Below are 17,846 nucleotides of genomic sequence, written 5' to 3' on the forward strand. Positions count from 1 at the left end.
CATGTATATTAGAAGACATATGAGCTCTCACCAAATAGCTTATGGCAGGAGCACCTGAATGCTCACTGTATGCATAGGAAGGGCTGCAATCATGCTCCTTGTCCTTCCTGATCATCCCTTTCCTCCTTAAACAACCAAGGTTCCCCATCAGCCTCCAGTGATGAGAGTTAAAGTTTGTCACAGGGTGTTAGAGACTTACCGTATGGTTTTTCTAGTTAGGAAGAGGGCCATCATGAAGCTTAGCAGAGCAGGGGCAAGTGAAGGCTGAAATTTTGCTCAGATTCCACCAAGTTCACTTAGCCATCTCCAGCTGTAGCCTTCAGCAGAGAGGTGTCTTTTCCCAAGCTACTGGAACTCAAGAAGAAATATACCCAAGCCATCCACATGTCCAGTACCCCACTGCCAGCCTGGCCAAATTGCTGGCTTTACAGATTTTGCCTTTCCAACTGTTGGATTCTGTCCCCTTTCAAGAAATGGTGGTCTGTGTTGTACCACAGTGGCAGGTTCCTGGCTGGCATTTTTTGCCCATAAGGCAATCCCGGCCCTCCACCATCATGTGGAAGGAAATCCAAAAAGAATAGAGAAACACCAAAGATGTTGCTTCATAAGATCAGACCTTAAAAGGTACACCATGAGGTAGACACAATTTATAAAAGAATGCAATTTATTGATTCCATTAAAATCACATATGCCAACACAGATCTAAAACCCCTTAAAAAGATGAGTACATAAACTATGGCCCTAGACCCTCGAGAGCGGATACACGGCAATTATAATAATCATCAATATATGTATCTTTGTATCTGGTGATGTGTGACAGAACATTGTATTCCGTGGTCACCATCAATGCGTTTGTGGCGGGCTACTGCTTCTTCAGGATTAGTAGTGCACTATAACATAAAAAGAATATTTAATTACAAATGCACCTCTAAACATCTTATAGTAAATATTTTACAACAAAAGATATTGAATATATTCACATTCTTCCTTAGGCAGAAAACTGTGCAAAAAGAGCTCTTGGGGGCAGACATGAGACGCTCCGCTCAGGCACAACACTGGATCGAGATCAAGCTCAGGAAAGTATTTAGGGGGCTGGGGGGATCCTGGTCACAGAAGGTTTTTTACCTAATGCAGAGAATGTATTGAGTTAAAAAAGCTTAAAGTGTTACTAAACCCACAACAGTAAAATCAGTATGTACAGGTGAAACTCAAAAAATTAGAATATCAGGCAAAAGTTCATTTATTTCAGTAATGCAACTTCAAAGGTGAAACTAATATATGAGATAGACTCATTACATGCAAAGCAAGATTTGTCATAATTGTAATGATTATGGCTTACAGCTCATGAAAACCCCAAATCCACAATCTCAGAAAATTAGAATATTGTGAAAAGGTGCAATATTCTAGGCTCAAAGTGTCCCACTCTAATCAGCTAATTAAGCCATAATACCTGCAAAGGGTTCCTGAGCCTTTAAATGGTCTCTCAGTCTGGTTCAGTAGGAGTCACAATCATGGGAAAGACTGCTGACCTGACAGTTGTGCAGAAAATCATCTTTGACACCCTCCAAAAGGAGGGAAAACCTCAAAAGGTAATTGCAAAAGAAGTTGAATGTTCCCAAAGTGCTGTATCAAAGCACATTAATAGAAAGTTATGTGGAAGGGAAAAGCGTGGAAGAAAAAGGTGCACAAGCAGCAGGGATGACCGCAGCCTGGAGAGGATTGTTAGGAAAAGGCCATTCAAAAGGAGTGGACTGAGGCTGGAGTCAGTGCATCAAGAGCCACCACACACAGACGGATCCTGGACATGGGCTTCAAATGTCGTATTCCTCTTGTCAAGCCGCTCCTGAACAACAAACAAAGTCAGAAGCGTCTTACCTGGGCTAAAGAAAAACAGACCTGGTCTGTTGCTCAGTGGTCCAAAGTCCTCTTTTCTGATGAGAGCAACTTTTGCATATCATTTGGAAACCAAGGACCCAGAGTATGGAGGAAGAATGGAGAGGCACACACTGCAAGATGCTTGAAGTCCAGTGTGAAGTTTCCACAGTCTGTGTTGATTTGGGGAGCCATGTCATCTGCTGGTGTTGGTCCACTGTGCTTCATTAAGTCAAGGGTCAACGTAGCCATCTACCAGGAGATTTTGGAGCACTTCATGCTTCCTTCCGCAGACGAGCTTTATGGGGATGCTGTCTTCATTTTCCAACAGGACTTGGCACCTGCCCATACTGCTAAAAGCACCAAAACCTGGTTCAATGACCGTGGGATTACTGTGCTTGATTGGCCAGCAAACTCTACTGACCTGAACCCCATAAAGAATCTATGGGGCATTGCTAAGAGAAAGATGAGAGACATGAGACTGAACAATGCAGTAGAGCTGAAGGCCGCTATTGAAGCATCCTGGTCTTCCATAAAATCTCAGCAGTGCCACAGGCTGATAGCTTCCATGCCACACCACATTGAGGCAATAATTGCTGCAAAAGGGGCCCAAACCAAGTACTGAGTACATATGCATGCTTATACTTTTCAGAGGTCCGATATTGTTCTGTGTACAATCCTTGTTTTATTGATTGCATGTAATATTCTAATGTGGATTTGGGGTTTTCATGAGCTGTAAGCCATAATCATTACAATTATAACAAATCACGGCTTGAACTATCTTGCTTTGCATGTATTGAGTCTATCTCATATATTAGTTTCACCTTTTAAGTTGCATTATTGAAATAAATGAACTTTTGCACAATATTCTAATTTTTTGAGTTTCACCTGTATATGCAGTAAAGAATGCTTGTTATACTCACTGTGGAACCTAAGGGGTTAATCCTCTGTATTGTGTAAAAATGCTGTTTGATCCTGTCTTCTCTGATCCTCCCCTTCTTCCAGTGCCCTCTTTACCTCCTGATAAGACATGTGGTGTGAAGACACTCTGCTGCACATGCTCAGTTTGATGTGTATTGCTAGAGTGTTTTTTTTTTTTTTTGGGAGAGTGCATGTGATTAGCACAGGGCCCATCAGCGCTGTCCAGACAGAGGTCAGGGGCTCTGCATCCTCCTAGAGCAGAAAGAAAACTCCTCCTACAAGCTTTATCCAGTGCTCTGCTGAACACTGATAGAAGTCAAAAGACTGCTCTAACTACTGATGGGAAAAGATATCAGCAGCTGCAGCAGTGGGAACACGTTGCATGTTCCACCCTAAAAATGGATGGAACATGTAACATGTTCCCAAAAGTGAACTCTTATACTTTAACTCTAAACTGATAGCCTATAAAGGCTTTAAAGTGTTACCTAGGGACAATTTCAGGTAGCACAGTTTGTCAACATTTCACAAGAGTACAATTTCAAAATTGGCATGTTTGGCATCTTTTAGATTTTACTACAACAATACATAACAAACTTTTTGGGGTCTGCTGTATATTTTAGGGGGACCTTTGGGGTTTGTGTTCCAGGAGGGAGATTTGAGTATGCTTATTTGCATGAATTTCCCTCTGTAAATGTCAATGCTTGAAAAAAATAACTGCTCCTTGCAAAATACAGTTTTGAATTTTTTTTATATGCAATGATATATGTTTCCCAGCATACTGTCCACCCTCATGCTGTTTTTTAACACCCCCTTGTCCATTAGCCCAGAACATGTACATTTTTATTTTGACAAATTCGGCTCCTATTGATTTTGATTTATCCGGCATCTGAACTTCTTTGAACCAAACCCAGGGCAGATCAGCAAATCACTATTCCTGGGAATTATATTGTTCTGTAAAATTGCCTACAACTTTAAGGCATACCACAAGCATGTATTATGAAATATGTTTGATTTTTTTTTTCAATGTTTCCCTTTAAACTACCTGAAAAGACCATTTCCTTACTGAAGGATAATTTAATTTTTTTTATTCTGATTTAGTTAAAGCAGTATTAAACCCAAAAGCAAAACCATGTCAGCAAGCTAAGTGCCTTGAAAGGCATCTCACAGGGTATACATATCAGCAATTACATCACAATGCGTATATTTCCTCTTTCACTTTCTGTACATTCAAAAGACTTTATAAGCAATCCAGAATATGGCCTTGCTAGATAATTTATCTCCAGCTAAAAATAAGAGTACCAGCTACAGACTGGAACACATTACTTCACAAGAAATAAGGGAGGGAGGAGTGAGCTGATGAGCTTGCAAACAGAGGCTGTTAGAAGTGGTAAAATTTAAAGGGGAACTCTGCAATATTTGGGTGCTGCCACAGTAGAGCAGCGTCATGTGGTTCTGTAAAGTGCATTGCCATAAAATGCAGCATGTCTGCATTTTATCACAGCGAGTTGCATTGAATGGGACACACAGGAAACAGTTGTTTTCATTGTGTGTCCTTACTGTGACAGGTGTTTTAGAAGGACGTCTGCTGAGGCTGGGGAGGGGGGGAGGCTTTACAAAACAAAAAAATTTACAGTTACTGCTTTTCTGTATCCTTATTTAAATGTCAGTTGTGCTTCAAAACTCTTATTATTATTATACAGGATTCATATAGCGCCAACAGTTTGTGCAGTGCTTTACAAAATGAAGGTAGACATTACAGTTACAATACAATTTGGTACAAGAGGAAACAGAGGGCCCTGCTCATTAGAGCTTACAATCTAGGATTGTGCTATATATTTATATTTTTTTCAAAATCGGTGTCCTACCGCAAAGTCAAAGCCGCTCCAATATAGGCACAAATAGGGTTCGACTTGTCAGATGATATATATAGGGGGATATTGAAAAAAGGATGCGGTAACACTTTTCGCCCATTAATCTCTCTTATTAATGTGTTGATCCTAATTTAAATAACATATGTGACGGTTTGGTTCTGAAAGCAACTTGTGCACCAAATTCAGGTAGTTCTAATCTGCTCCACTTCTGCACTGTGGCCTAAGACGTGCACCAAATTGAAATTAAAATGCATCATATGAAAGTGGCGCTAATTAGGATCTACAGAGACAGATTGTGCATGCATTCTAAACGTGGTTCAGTATGTGCCAAATTCAAGTTCTAGATAGGTACGTGAATTTGGCGCGTGCTGTACTACATTTAGAATGCTTGCGAGACACTTATACAAAATCTGTCTGCATTAATCTATGAATCTAGGGAATGTTTCTTTTTTGTTCTTCTTTTGTTACAAAGTAAAGTGTACCTTTAGCTATCCAAAAAGTTAATTGTGTTGAAATTAATGAATTATTGATTCATTTTGATCATCTTCAGTTAACATATTTTCTATATACATCATAAATCAATAATTTTGAAAAATCCCATACCAATAAAGTGTTTCTCTTTAACCACTTGCCTACCGGGTACTTTTACCCCCTTCCTGCCCAGATCAATTTTCAGCTTTCAGCGCTCTCATACTTTGAATGACAATTGATTGGTCTTGCAACACTGTACCCAAACTAAATTTCTATCACTTTTTTGAGACAGATAGAGCTTTCTTTTCATGGTATTTAATCACCACTGGGGTTTTTTATTTTTTGCTAAATAAACTAAAACAGACCAAAAATTCTGAAAAAAAGTTACTGTTATAAAGTTTTGTAAATAAATAAATTTTCTCCTTCACTGATGGGCACTGATGAGGAGTCACTGATGGGCACTGATAGGCTGCACTGATGGGCACTGATAGGCTGCACTGATAGGCGGCACTGATGGGTAATGTTAGGCGGCACTGATGGGCATTGATATGTGGCACTGATGGGCACTGTTAGGTGGCACTGACGGGTACTTTTAGACGGCACTGATGGGAACTGATAGGTGGCACTGATTCAAATGATGGGAACTAATTCAACTGATGGGCATTGATCGTCACTGAATTCAACTGATGGGCACTGATTGCCAGCAGTGATGGGCACTGATTGCCAGCACAGATGGGCACTGATGGGCACTATTGGCTGCACTGATGGGGCTACACTGATCACCAGGACACTGATAATCAGTGCCCTGACGATCAGTGTAGATGTTCCCCTGTGAAATGCAATTTACCAGCTCACCTCTCCTCACGCGCTGTCAGCATGAGGAGAGGACTGCCGATAACCGGCATTTCCTATTTACTGGACTGTCACTGGACACAGCTGGTCACATGGTAAATGTGACTGTGATTGGCCCGCTCCTTAGTCATGTGATCAGCTGTGTCCTTCGGACACATCGATCACAGATCCCGCACAGTGCGTGCCCCAAGGGGTGGTTGGGGGGCGTGGTTCTGAAAGGACGTCCATGGATGCCCTCCCAGAGCTAGCCGACCGTGTTATAGCCATCTTTTGCCTAAAGCGCGGTCAGGAGCTGGTTAATAAAACAAAGGAAATTACTGCAGCAAGCTGACTTTTTTTGGGTCTGGATGGCAGGCAGTTGTAGGAAATTACTGGGGAAGATATGCATGTCTGCCAATTAACTTCTATATTCAGCTTGTTCAGTTAGCTCTGGTTCACGCTCAATGTGGCTTTAAAATTGTGCTATTTCAAAGTCGCTGGTCAGTGCGATTTTATGTGCAGCTTGCCTGAGATTTGTGTGACAAATCCGACAGGGGAGAGACCTGTATGTAAACAATACAGATCTCTCCCTTGTCAGCTCCTGCACACTGCTTTGTATGGCTCTGCTTTTATAGTGTAAAGCACACACAGCCCACATAGTAAAACAACACACAGCACGCAGTTAACCCTTTGACCGCCTGACATGTTAACCACTTCCTGCCCCGTGCCATTAGTTGCTTTTTTATTAGCACTGATCACTGTATTGGTGTCACTGTTAATGTCCCTACAGTGTCAGAATGCCCTCCGCAGTCCTGCAGTTCCGCTATAAGTCGCTGATCACCGCCATTACTAGTAAAAAAAATCAGACACAGACAGAAATGAAACACCCTTTTTCATAAAGTGGCCTCCATCAGGTCTTAATTGTGGCCTGTTTAGCTGCAGGTGTCACTGGGACAGAAACACATACTTTTCCAGGTTTCTGAATCTTCCCTATTTCGTCAAAAAGTAAAAAGCAGGTTTCAGCTAGAGATGAGCTTTAAAAGCTTAAGTGACTGTATAGGTATTCTGGCTCTTTAAAGTTATAGAAGAAAGCAAAACATGATATATATTTTTAAATAATAAGAAAATGAAGTTCATTCCAAAAGGCTAATTTCATAATGTGCGTGCTGGAAGACAAACTATGAATCCAAAGGATGTACTGCAGGGAGCCCGCATATTTTCAGATGCACTATTTATATTCTTAGAAGTACAGTGCACAAAATGAGAGCATTATTCTGCCAGTTCTCTCTAATGCCAGCAAATCTGTGCTTTAGGAAATCCTGCAGTGGTTTTGCAGTCATGCAGCATAGAAACTGCTGGCAGCTGTCCATGAAAGCAAATGAACACATGGGGAAGCATAATAAGGAAGGAGGGAGAGAGGTTATCCAATAGATGCAGTGTTTTTGGAATGACATTTTGCAGTATTACTTAAATGTATATCTTCTATGCTTTTATTATTCATAAACCATCTTGTGCTCAGTGCTTCTCTCCTGTTGTTTTGTTTGTTTATTGCTACCATAAAGTATATATTTTCAGCTAATGCAGCCATTCAATATACTATTTTTTATTTTGAAAATGGAAGCTGGCTGCCTGTGAGCACATCTCACCCTAAGAAATATATTGTAATCAATAGATTTAAGTAATTTCACACTACGGTTTGCAAAGCTAGATTTGTTCAAATGTGCTGTCTGAATAACAATGACATTGTGAGACTAGAGGGAGTCAGATGTTCAAACAATCTTCTGTCAGTATACAATGGTTCACAATCCTGTTGTCAGAAATAGAGTCCAATTCATGTGCACCTTCATCGTTCTCTATGGGTAAAGTGTTGGATTATTTTGCTCTTGAGGGTTTTTTTCAAAGCATTTATACATCACAGCCACAGAAAGAGATTTATACATTTTGTTGTAATGCTCTATTGTTTTGCTTTGTACTTGGTATCTGGAGACAGTCAGGACATAGGAGGCATGTGTGGTATATCTAATTGTGTATCTAACAACTGAACTCAAATAGTTCCAGCCACAATGAGCATGCTCAGTAATCATATTACTGTGCATGTTTATAAATAAAGGCATTATGGCAGTTTCATTTTTCAGCCATGTTGCTGTTTTTTTTAGGGAGATGAGGTTCAGGTTCATCTCTATCAGGGGTTTGCAGCAGGTCCAGCGCTTTCAAGGTATATGGTCCTGGTAAATACATGTGGAAATTAGTCCCTTGAAATTAGGTCAGCTGGCTTAGAAGAGCCAGTATAGGGGACTTTTGGATAAACCATTCCCCTCATTATAAGGCCTCATGCCATGCACACTGCAGCTGCCTGTTTTACAGACGTTTGAAATGTTTCTTTCTGCCCCTAAATGCCCCTCTATGTTAGCCTATGTGTCCATGCACACATAGGCATTTACAGGCGTTTAGGGGCAGAAATATGAATGCACCAACATCATTCAGGAGGGGAGTTTTTTGGGTGGAAAATAAACCTGATGTGTTTAAATGGGAGTGTGTGTCTGTACAGCTTTGTGTGTCCATTCATTAATGTAGGCTTCCAGCATGCAAATCCAGGTGACTCCACATGTGTAGACTAATGGCCAACATGGCTCATTCATGCTGTATGGGCCTCAGCACCCATGTGAATGAAGTCTTAAAGCTGACATTTATATATTTACTTTTTTTAGGATACATCACAAAACACATTAGGTATGTGTAATGGTGTATATCCCATTACTTGCAGGCAACTGCTTCATCTGAAAACCATCCCTGAAGTGTCTCCTTTACAGCTGCCATTGACTACCCTGAGTGGATATCTTTCAGCACTGGGGAGGTTAACAGCAGTGACTGCTACTGAGAAACTTTACATCACTCTCCCACCTCTTTTTGCCCCCCAAACATTCATATTGTTTTTATTACTACACTTTCGCAATGAATTGCATTTTGTGAATGGGCAGTGGAGAGTTTGACATTCTGTCGCTCCTCCATTTACAGAATGGTCATCTTTTCTCTGTAGCAGCTGCTGCTGTTGAAGTTCACATCATCAGGAGACAGCAGCTCAGGGCCCTATCTTACCAGATAATGTTTAGCAGAAGCAGCAGCCTACAGGAAATAGGATACACACTATTACACATATCACACACTGAAAGGTTTCTTCACAGTAAGAGCTGTGAAATTGTGGAATAAACTTCCTCAAGAGTTGGTTCTGGCCAGCTCAATGGATTGCTTCAAAAAAGGCCTGGATTGTTTCTTAGATACACAGAATATAACTGGATACTAACATTTATAGGTAAAGTTGATCCAGGGAATATCCGATTGCTTCTCGGGGGATCAGGAAGGAATTGTTTTCTCAGAGGGAGCAAATTGGTTCATGCTTTGCTGTTTTTTTTTGCCTTCCTCTGGATCAACTGTGGGTATAGGATTATAACTTTTTTTTTCTATGGTTGAACTGGATGGACTTTTGTCTTTTTTCAGCCAGACTAACTATCTAACTATGTAACATATCAACATACAATACCAGCACAACATGAACATTAAAAAAATCTTAATATCTTGTGCAAAATATTTGTGCAAACATATACAGAGTGCTAAATCAGTCCATGTGTATACACTCTTGTGCACTACTTCAATCAAAAAGTGTCCACAACAACTTCCCACAATTTCTTCACCACCGTGCAGCAAATTTCATTGCAAAATCAACTCTCACCAGCTAGTAACTTTTTTATAAATGGGTCACATAAAGCAGGATGTAGTATGTAGAAAAGCTACCAGGTGTCTCTTTTTTCTCAGGGGTCTATTCTAAATTTCCACCAATCTGCTCTGCTGATATCTCCAGTAGGTAGGAATTAAAAATGTAAAGCATACTGCAAACAATTTCACTCGTATGGCAAAATTACATATGTTGATTCCAAAACCTTTCCATAGCTGGTAGTAATCCTGGAGATTCACAGAGGGTTTAAGAGATATTACACTATTAAAAGTGAAAAAGCTAAGACACAAGGAAAGCGTACTGTCTGAAAGACACTTCCAAAAAAAAAAAAGGCTAAAAGCGAGGTGGTAGTTTAATGTATTTAGTAGAATAATCCAAATTGTGCAGACACTAACAGGACGTTTCCAACAATAAAAACAGTGTAGAATATGGAATATACTTGTGAAAGAATCTAAGCAGTGGTGGGACAGTACATAAGCTGCTCAAATGGGCCAAAATTTGTAAACACAAGGCAGTTTGTTTTTTCAGTAATTCCGTTTTTGGAAGCTCAAGGAAAAGATGCCAGTCTATCCTAATGGCCACGACCTTGGAGTCATTCCACTGCAAAGTTCATCACTCTTCTGCTTAATGTGTTAATCTGAAACAATGCAGAGCTTATTAAAAATGTTCATATTAGGCTTCATGCACACTAGAAAAGCTAATAACTGCTTTAGAAACATTGGACAAAAAACGCTAATGTTTTAACATTTTTTGCTGGTGTTTAGCAGTGTTTAGCCTAGTGCGTAAGCTACGTTTAGTAGCTTCAGCATTAAGGAGCAGGGCCACCAGCATCCTTAACAACCGGTGAATAGAAAGTTGTTAAGGAGTGAACCAGCAAGCTGGCCACCGAGTCCTTAACAAAGGATGAGACATCAGCTGGCAGCGGGATTCCCTGCTAACAACTAAGTGTAAATAAAAACACAGCTGGCAATAAATAAAAGTGAAATAAACTGTGTGGGGGTCCACCCCCAATCCATTCCCTGCCCTTTGGGTCTCAATTTTAAATGTACAGACCGTACTCTTTTTTTAAATGTAAAAAAAAATTGTACGGTCTGCACCAAAATCCATACCAGACCCTTATCCGAGCATGCAGCCTGGTAGGCTAGATAAGGGGGGAGCAAGTGTCCCGCTCCTGAACCATATCAGGCCATATGTCTTCAACATGGGGGAGGTGCTTTGGGGCAGGGGGGCTGTCTCCCCAAAGCACCGTGTCCCCCATGTTGATGGGACAAGGGTCTCTTCCCCACCACCCTGGCCAGTGGTTGTGGGGGTCTGTGGGCAGGGGCTTATCGGAATCTGGAAGCCCTCAGATCCTGTCGCTCTATGTGAGAAGTGATCTCAGAGGGAGTGTGAAAGAGGACCTAGTTGAGGGAGAGTGTGATGAGGCTGAAGTATTATGGGTAGAATTGCACATGAGAGTGCATTCTACAAAGATAATCATTGGAGTTTGTTATAGGCCACCCAGTGTTAATGAGGAGGTGGAGACTCAGCTCCTTGCAGAGATCAAAAGGGCTGCAAGGGCTGGGACAGTGATAATAATGGGGGATTTTAACTACCCAGAAATTGACAAGTAATAGCACTTCAAGAACAGTTAAAGGGCACAAATTTGTAAACCTACTACAGGACAATTTTATGGTACAGTTCATAGAGGCCCCAACTAGGAATGATGCTCTGCTGGACTTGGTAATCCCAAACCATGCAGAGCTTATTACTAATGTCCGTATAAATGGACATCTGGGTAGAAGTGACCATAACATGATTTAATTTATTGTTAGCTGTAAACAACAAGCACATACGGAAAAAATAAAAACACTCAACTTTAAGAGAGCTAATTTTCCAAGGCTGAGAGCTGTTCTCCAAGACTTAGACTTAGTGGGAATATTGGCATTGATGAACACAACACAGAAATGGGAGTTCTTCAAAAAGACTGAATGTGCACACTGCAAAATATATTCCCATGGGCGACAAGTTTAAAAGGCTAAAAATAAAATCTGTGGCTTACGACCAAAGTTAAAAAAGCTATAAATAATAAGAAAATAGTTTTAATAAATATAAAAATGAAGGAACGCTATCATAGTTTAAACGTTACAAAAAATATAACAGAATATGTAAAAAGAAAAAAAGGCAGCAAAAATTGAAAACGAACAACAGATTGCAAAAGATAGCAGGACCAACCCCCAAAAATTCTTCAAATATATTAATAGTAAAAAGGTCCGGTCCAAGCATGTAGGCCCTTTACAAAAAGATCTAATCTAGAGTGGGTGACTGGGGACAACAAGAAGGCAAATTTATTAAATACCTTCTTCAGTTCTGTGTATACAAAAAAGTATGGGGGAGCTCTTGTCCATAATGGACACAGCCCCAGATGATCCACATTGTCTCACAAATGATATGGTCCCGAAATATTTAGACAAGGCCAATGTGGTGCCAATATTTAAAAAGGGATCAAAATTTTTACCAAGTAATTCTAGACCTGTTAGTTTACCTTCTATAGTTGTGAATATACTACAGAGTTTAATAAAGGACCATAAGGATGAGTTCTTGCTGGAAAAAAATATTTGAAGCAAAAGACAACATGGATTCATGAAAATATTGTTCCTTTTGTTAAAACAGAGCTGTACACAAAAAGATCTCTGGAGAAATTCCTTGATTGATCTGCAGTGTGCAGAGAACATTTGGACAGTCTTTAAGAAAGCTCCTTTCTGTTGTCAAATTTCCTGCTTACTATCCATATGAACAACTTTGTTTGTAATTCCGTTGTAATACTTACTTCAACACTTTAAAGTTTATTTTCTTGAAGGCGAATTCATAGAAAATGAAACCTGTACCATAAAAGTGGACCTTTTATTAAAATATATATTTCAAATGACTAGATGCTCCATATCTGATGATTGAAAAACTACATTTATCATTTTGCTCTCATGTAACCTGAAGCCTAGACAAATGTCATATGGTCTCTGGCTACCAATAGCATAATGAGTTTCTCATGTCATAGAAACTGCAGAAAGTCTAATCTATTTTTTTGTAGACTTACATTGAGATAAAAAGGTACTACCTAGGAGGCAGTGCCTGCAAATATATTGATTAAATGCATCTATCCCTCTGAATTTCCTCTCCATACGGTAGGATTATTTGGGTGTTCATCAGTTGTTGGTCATTAAAAAAAGAAAAAAAACACCCCCCAAAAAACAGGGTTATTATATTCACCCAACTGAATGACTGAACTGAACACAACTTCACTTTATGCAAGTCACTAACTGGACATTTTCTTCTTGTGTACCATACCAACCCCAATGTTTTCCTATGATGTTTCAAATGTTTTTAAAAGACAATATATAAATAGTAAAAAAAGGTCAGGTCTGAGCATGTAGGCCCTTTACAAAATAATCTACAGTGGGTGACTGGGGAAAAAGAAAAGACAAATTTACTAAATACCTTCTTCAGCTCTGTGCATACAAAGGAGAATGGGGAAGCTCATGTCCAATGATCTGAAATGGCACACAATTGATATGGTCCAGGAATATTTAGACAGAATAAAAGTGAACAAAGCACCTGGACCGGATGGCATACACCCACAGGTCCTAAAAGAATTGAGCTCTGTAATTTCAAAGCCATTGTTTCTAATTTTTAGGGACTCTTTAATGACTGGTATAGTACCACTGGATTGGTGTAAAACCAATGTGGTCCCTATATTTAAAAAGGGGTCAAAGTCTTTACAAAGAAATTAAAGACCTGTTATCTTAACCACCACTTGCCTACCGGGCACTTATACCCCCTTCCAGCCCAGGCCAATTTTCAGCTTGCCGCTGGGTGTTTTATTTTTTACGCTATAAACAAAAAAAGAGCAAGAATTAAAAAAAAAGGTTTTTCTTTGTTCCTATTATAAAATTTTGCAAACAGGTAATTTTTCTCTTTCACTGATGTGCATTGATGAGGCTGCACTGATAGGCAGCACTGATGGGCACTGATAGGCAGCACTGATGGGCACTGATAGGTGGCACTGATGAGGTGGTATGGGTAGGCAGCACTGATGGGCAGTGATAGGCTGCACTGATAGGTGGCACTGATGAGCTGGCACTGACTGGTGGCACTGCTGGGCACTGATGGGTGGCACTGCTGGGCAGCACTGATGGGGTGCACTGCTGGGCACAGGTGGGTGGCACTGCTGGGCGCTGATGGGGGGCACTGCTGGGCACAGGTGGGTGGCACGTATGGGCACTGATCGGCACAGGTGGGTGACACTGCTGGGCACTGATAGGCACAGGTGGGTGGAACTGCTGGGCACTTATGGGTGACACTGCTGAGCACCGGTCATTAGGGTACTGATCTTCAGTGCCCTGATGATCAGTGCCGAACCGTCCTCCGACAATTGCTGGTTATTGGCAGTACTTCCCTCGTGCTGTGACAGCGTGAGGAAAGTGCAGCCAATAACCGGCAACCGCAGTTAGTGGTGATCTGCTGTGTTATTGGACACTGCTGATCACGTGGTAAAAGGCCACTGTGATTGACCTTTTGCAACATCACGTGATCAGCGGTGTCCCTGAGGGCACACGGGAGGGCGCGTTTTGGAAGGACGCCATATGACACCCTCCAAGAACTGGACAACCGCGCTGTAGCCATCATTTAGCTATAGCACGGTTGGCAAGTGGTTAACATCTATAGCTGGGAAGATACTAGAGAGTTTAATAAAAGACCACATAGGTGAGTTCTAGCTGGAAAAAAAAATATTTTAAGCAACAGACAGCATGGGGTTTATTTGCTAAAGCTGGAGAGTCCAAAATCAGACTCCCTTCTGCATAGAAACCAATCAGCTTCTAACCTCAGCTTGTTCAATGAAGCTTTGGCAATGAAACCTGGAAGCTGATTGGTTTCTATGCAGAAGTGAGTCTGATTTTGCACTCTCCAGCTTTAGTAAATAAACCCCCATTGGTTCATGAAAGACAGAAGTTGTCAAACAAATCTGATTTCTTTTTATGAGGAGGTGAGCAAAACCTTGGACAGAGGGGTGGCAGTGGACACGGTATACTTGAATTTTGCAAAAGGGTTTGACACAGTTCCACACACACGACCAATGTGTAAGGTAAATTCTACAGGCTTGGAAAATTCAGTATGTAAATGGATAGAAAACTGGCTGCAAGATTGTATTCAGAGAGTAGTGGTTAATGATTCATACTCTGAATGGTTTAGGGTTGTTGGTTGTGTACCCCAAGGTTCAGTGTTGGTACCCTTACTTTTTTAATACATTTATAAACAATATAGGGTCCAGGATTAAAAATACAATTTCAGTGTTTGCAGATGACACCAAGCATTGCAGTGGAATAACGTCCTTACAGGATGTCTCCAACTTACAAGCTGACCTCAATGCACTGTTTAATTGCGCAACTATATGGCAAATGAGGTTTGATGTTGATAAATGTAAGGTTATGCAATTGGGGGCTAAGAATATGCATGCATCATACATACTAGGGGGAGTACAACTGGGGGAATCAGTGGTGGAGAAGGATCTGGGAGTTCTGGTAGATCATACACTTAATAATGGCATGCAATGCCAAGCTGCAGTTTCTAAAGCAAGCAAAATCCTGTCTTGTATTAAAAGAGGTATGGACTCCAGAGAGAGAGATATCATTTTACCCCTGTACAAATCATTAGTAAGACCTCATCTGGAATATGCAGTTCAGTTTTGGGCATCAATTCACAAAGAGAACATTGGGGAACTGGAGAAAGTACAGAGAAGGGTATCCAAACTGATAAGAGGCATGAAGGAGCTCTGCTATGAGGAAAGATTAGAGGAACTGAATTTATTCTCTCTTAGGAAGAGGAGATTAACCACTTGCCTACCAGGCACTTATACCCCCTTCCTTACCAGGCCAATTTTCAGCTTTCAGCGCTGCCGCACTTTGATTGACAATTGCGTGGTCATGCAACATTGTACGCAAATGAAATTTTGATCATTTTTTTCTCACAAATAGAGCTTTCTTTTGGTGGTATTTAATCGCCACTGGGCGCTTTACTTTTTGCGCTATAAATTAAAAATATGCAAAAAATTTGAAAAAAAAAAAAAGTTTATTTGTTTCTTTTATAAAATTTTTCAAACAGGTATTTTTTTTCCTTCAATGATTTGCGTTGATGAGGCGGCACTGATGGGCACTGATAGGCGGCACTGATGGGCACTGATAGGCAGCACTAAAGGGCACTGATAGGCAGTACTAATGAGGTGGCACGGATAGGCGGCACTGATAGACAGCACTAATTAGGGGTCACGGATAGGCGGCACTGATATGCAGCACTGATAGGCGGCACTGATAGGTGACACTAATGATGGGTACTGATAGACGGCACTGACTGGCATCACTTCTGGGCACTGACTGGCGGCACTGACTGGCACAACCCCTGGGCACTGACTGGTGGCACTGACTGGCAGCACTGCTGGGCGGCACTGGTGGGCGGCACTGGTGGGCAGGCACAGGTGGGTGGCACTGGTGGGCACAGGTGGGTGGCACTGGTGGGCACAGGTGGGTGGGCACAGGTGGGTGGCACTGCTGGGCACATGTAGGTGGCACTTCTGGGCACAGGCAGAGTGGCACAGGTGGGGGCACTGCTGGGCACAGGTGGGGGCACTGCTGGGCACAGGTGGGCGGGGCTAGTGGGCGCACTGCTGGGCGGAACTTGCGGGTGTCACTGCTGGGCACCGATCATCAGGGCACTGATCATCAGTGCCCTGATGATCGGTGCCGATCCCGCTCTGACAACTGCCAGTTCTCGGCAGTACTTTCCTCACGATCTGACAGCGTGAGGAAAGTGCAGCCGAGAACCGGCACTTGCATTTCCCTGTGATCAGCGTGTCATTGGACACCGCTGATCACGTGGTAAAAGGCCGGTGGGATCGGCCTTTCACCACATCACGTGATCAGCTGTGTCCGTAGGACACAGCGATCACGGAGATCGCCGGGTGCGCGCCCCCTGGGGCGCGCAGGAGAGCGCGTTCTGGGAGGACGTCATATGACGTCCACTCAGAACTGGCCGGCCGCGGTGAAGCCATCATTTGGCTATGCGCGGTCGGCAAGAGGTTAAGGGGGGATATGATCAACATGTATAAACACATCAGTGGTTCATATAGTGAACTCGGTGTAGAGCTATTCACCCTGAGGTCATCACAGAGGACAAGGGGGCACTGTCTGCGTCTGGAGGAAAAGAGATTTAATCTTCAAATATGAAAAAGTTTCTTCAAAGTAAGAGCTGTGAAAATGTGGAATAGACTCCCTCAAGAGTTGGTTCTGGCCAGCTCAGTGGATTGCTTTAAAAAAGGTCTGGTTTCTATCCTAGATACACATATTATAACTGGATATTATTTTTTATTTTCAAAAACTGCCTACTGTTTTTTTTACACTACACTTTTTTATGAATGACTAGGGGTATAATGTATCCCATAGTCATTCACATGGTGGGGCAGGATCTAGGGGCCTCCTTGTTAAAGGGGGCTTCCAGATTCTGATAAGCCCCCCACCCACAGACTTCCAAATCCACAGCCCAGAGTTATGGGGAAGAGGACCTTGTCCCAGTCAACATGGGGACAAGGTGCCTTTGAGAGGAAGCCCCCCTGCTCCAAAGCACCCCCTCATGTTGAGGGCATGTGACCTGGCATGGTTCAGGAGGGGGGGGGCTCACTCTTCCCCCCATCCAGGCCTACCAGGCTGCATGCTTGGAAAGGGTCTGGTATGGATTTTTATTTTGGGGGGGGCAAGCTGTTTTTTTTAAATTTGGCATTGGGGGTTCCCCTCAAAAACTATACCAGACCTAAGTGTCTGTTATGGATTTGTAGGGGACCCCACGCCTTTTTTTTTATTTTGTCACTGCGTTCCCCTTAAAATTCATACCAGACCCTAAGCGCCTGGTATGGATTGGAGGGGGCCCTCGCGCCATTTTTTCACAATTTTTTATTGCCGGCAGAAATTTCTTCTCACATTCAGCTGTTAGCGGGGAACCCCACTGACAGCTGATGACTCATTCAGCTTCCTGGCCAACTCCTTAACAACTAGCTATTCACTAGTTGTTAAAAAAGCTAGTGACCTCTGCTTAAAAAAAAAACTCTTCTAAATGCTGGGCCACAATGT

The 17,846-nt window shown here is 41.9% G+C and overlaps 1 long non-coding RNA gene across 1 annotated transcript in view; it reads right to left on the minus strand.

Annotated features, from left to right (window-relative positions):
- Positions 1–646: 646 nt before the first annotated feature.
- Positions 647–17,846, minus strand: part of LOC149463186 (uncharacterized) — a 64,428-nt gene continuing 47,228 nt past the window's right edge. Inside the window, exon 3 of the long non-coding RNA XR_016312508.1 lies at positions 647–890. This is a non-coding gene — a long non-coding RNA (uncharacterized LOC149463186). The remainder of the gene's footprint in view (positions 891–17,846) is intronic.

Source organism: Staurois parvus, unplaced genomic scaffold (genome assembly GCF_062004578.1).
Source record: "Staurois parvus isolate SC_StPar_1 unplaced genomic scaffold, SC_StPar_1.0 ptg000157l, whole genome shotgun sequence".
Taxonomy (NCBI): domain Eukaryota; kingdom Metazoa; phylum Chordata; class Amphibia; order Anura; family Ranidae; genus Staurois; species Staurois parvus.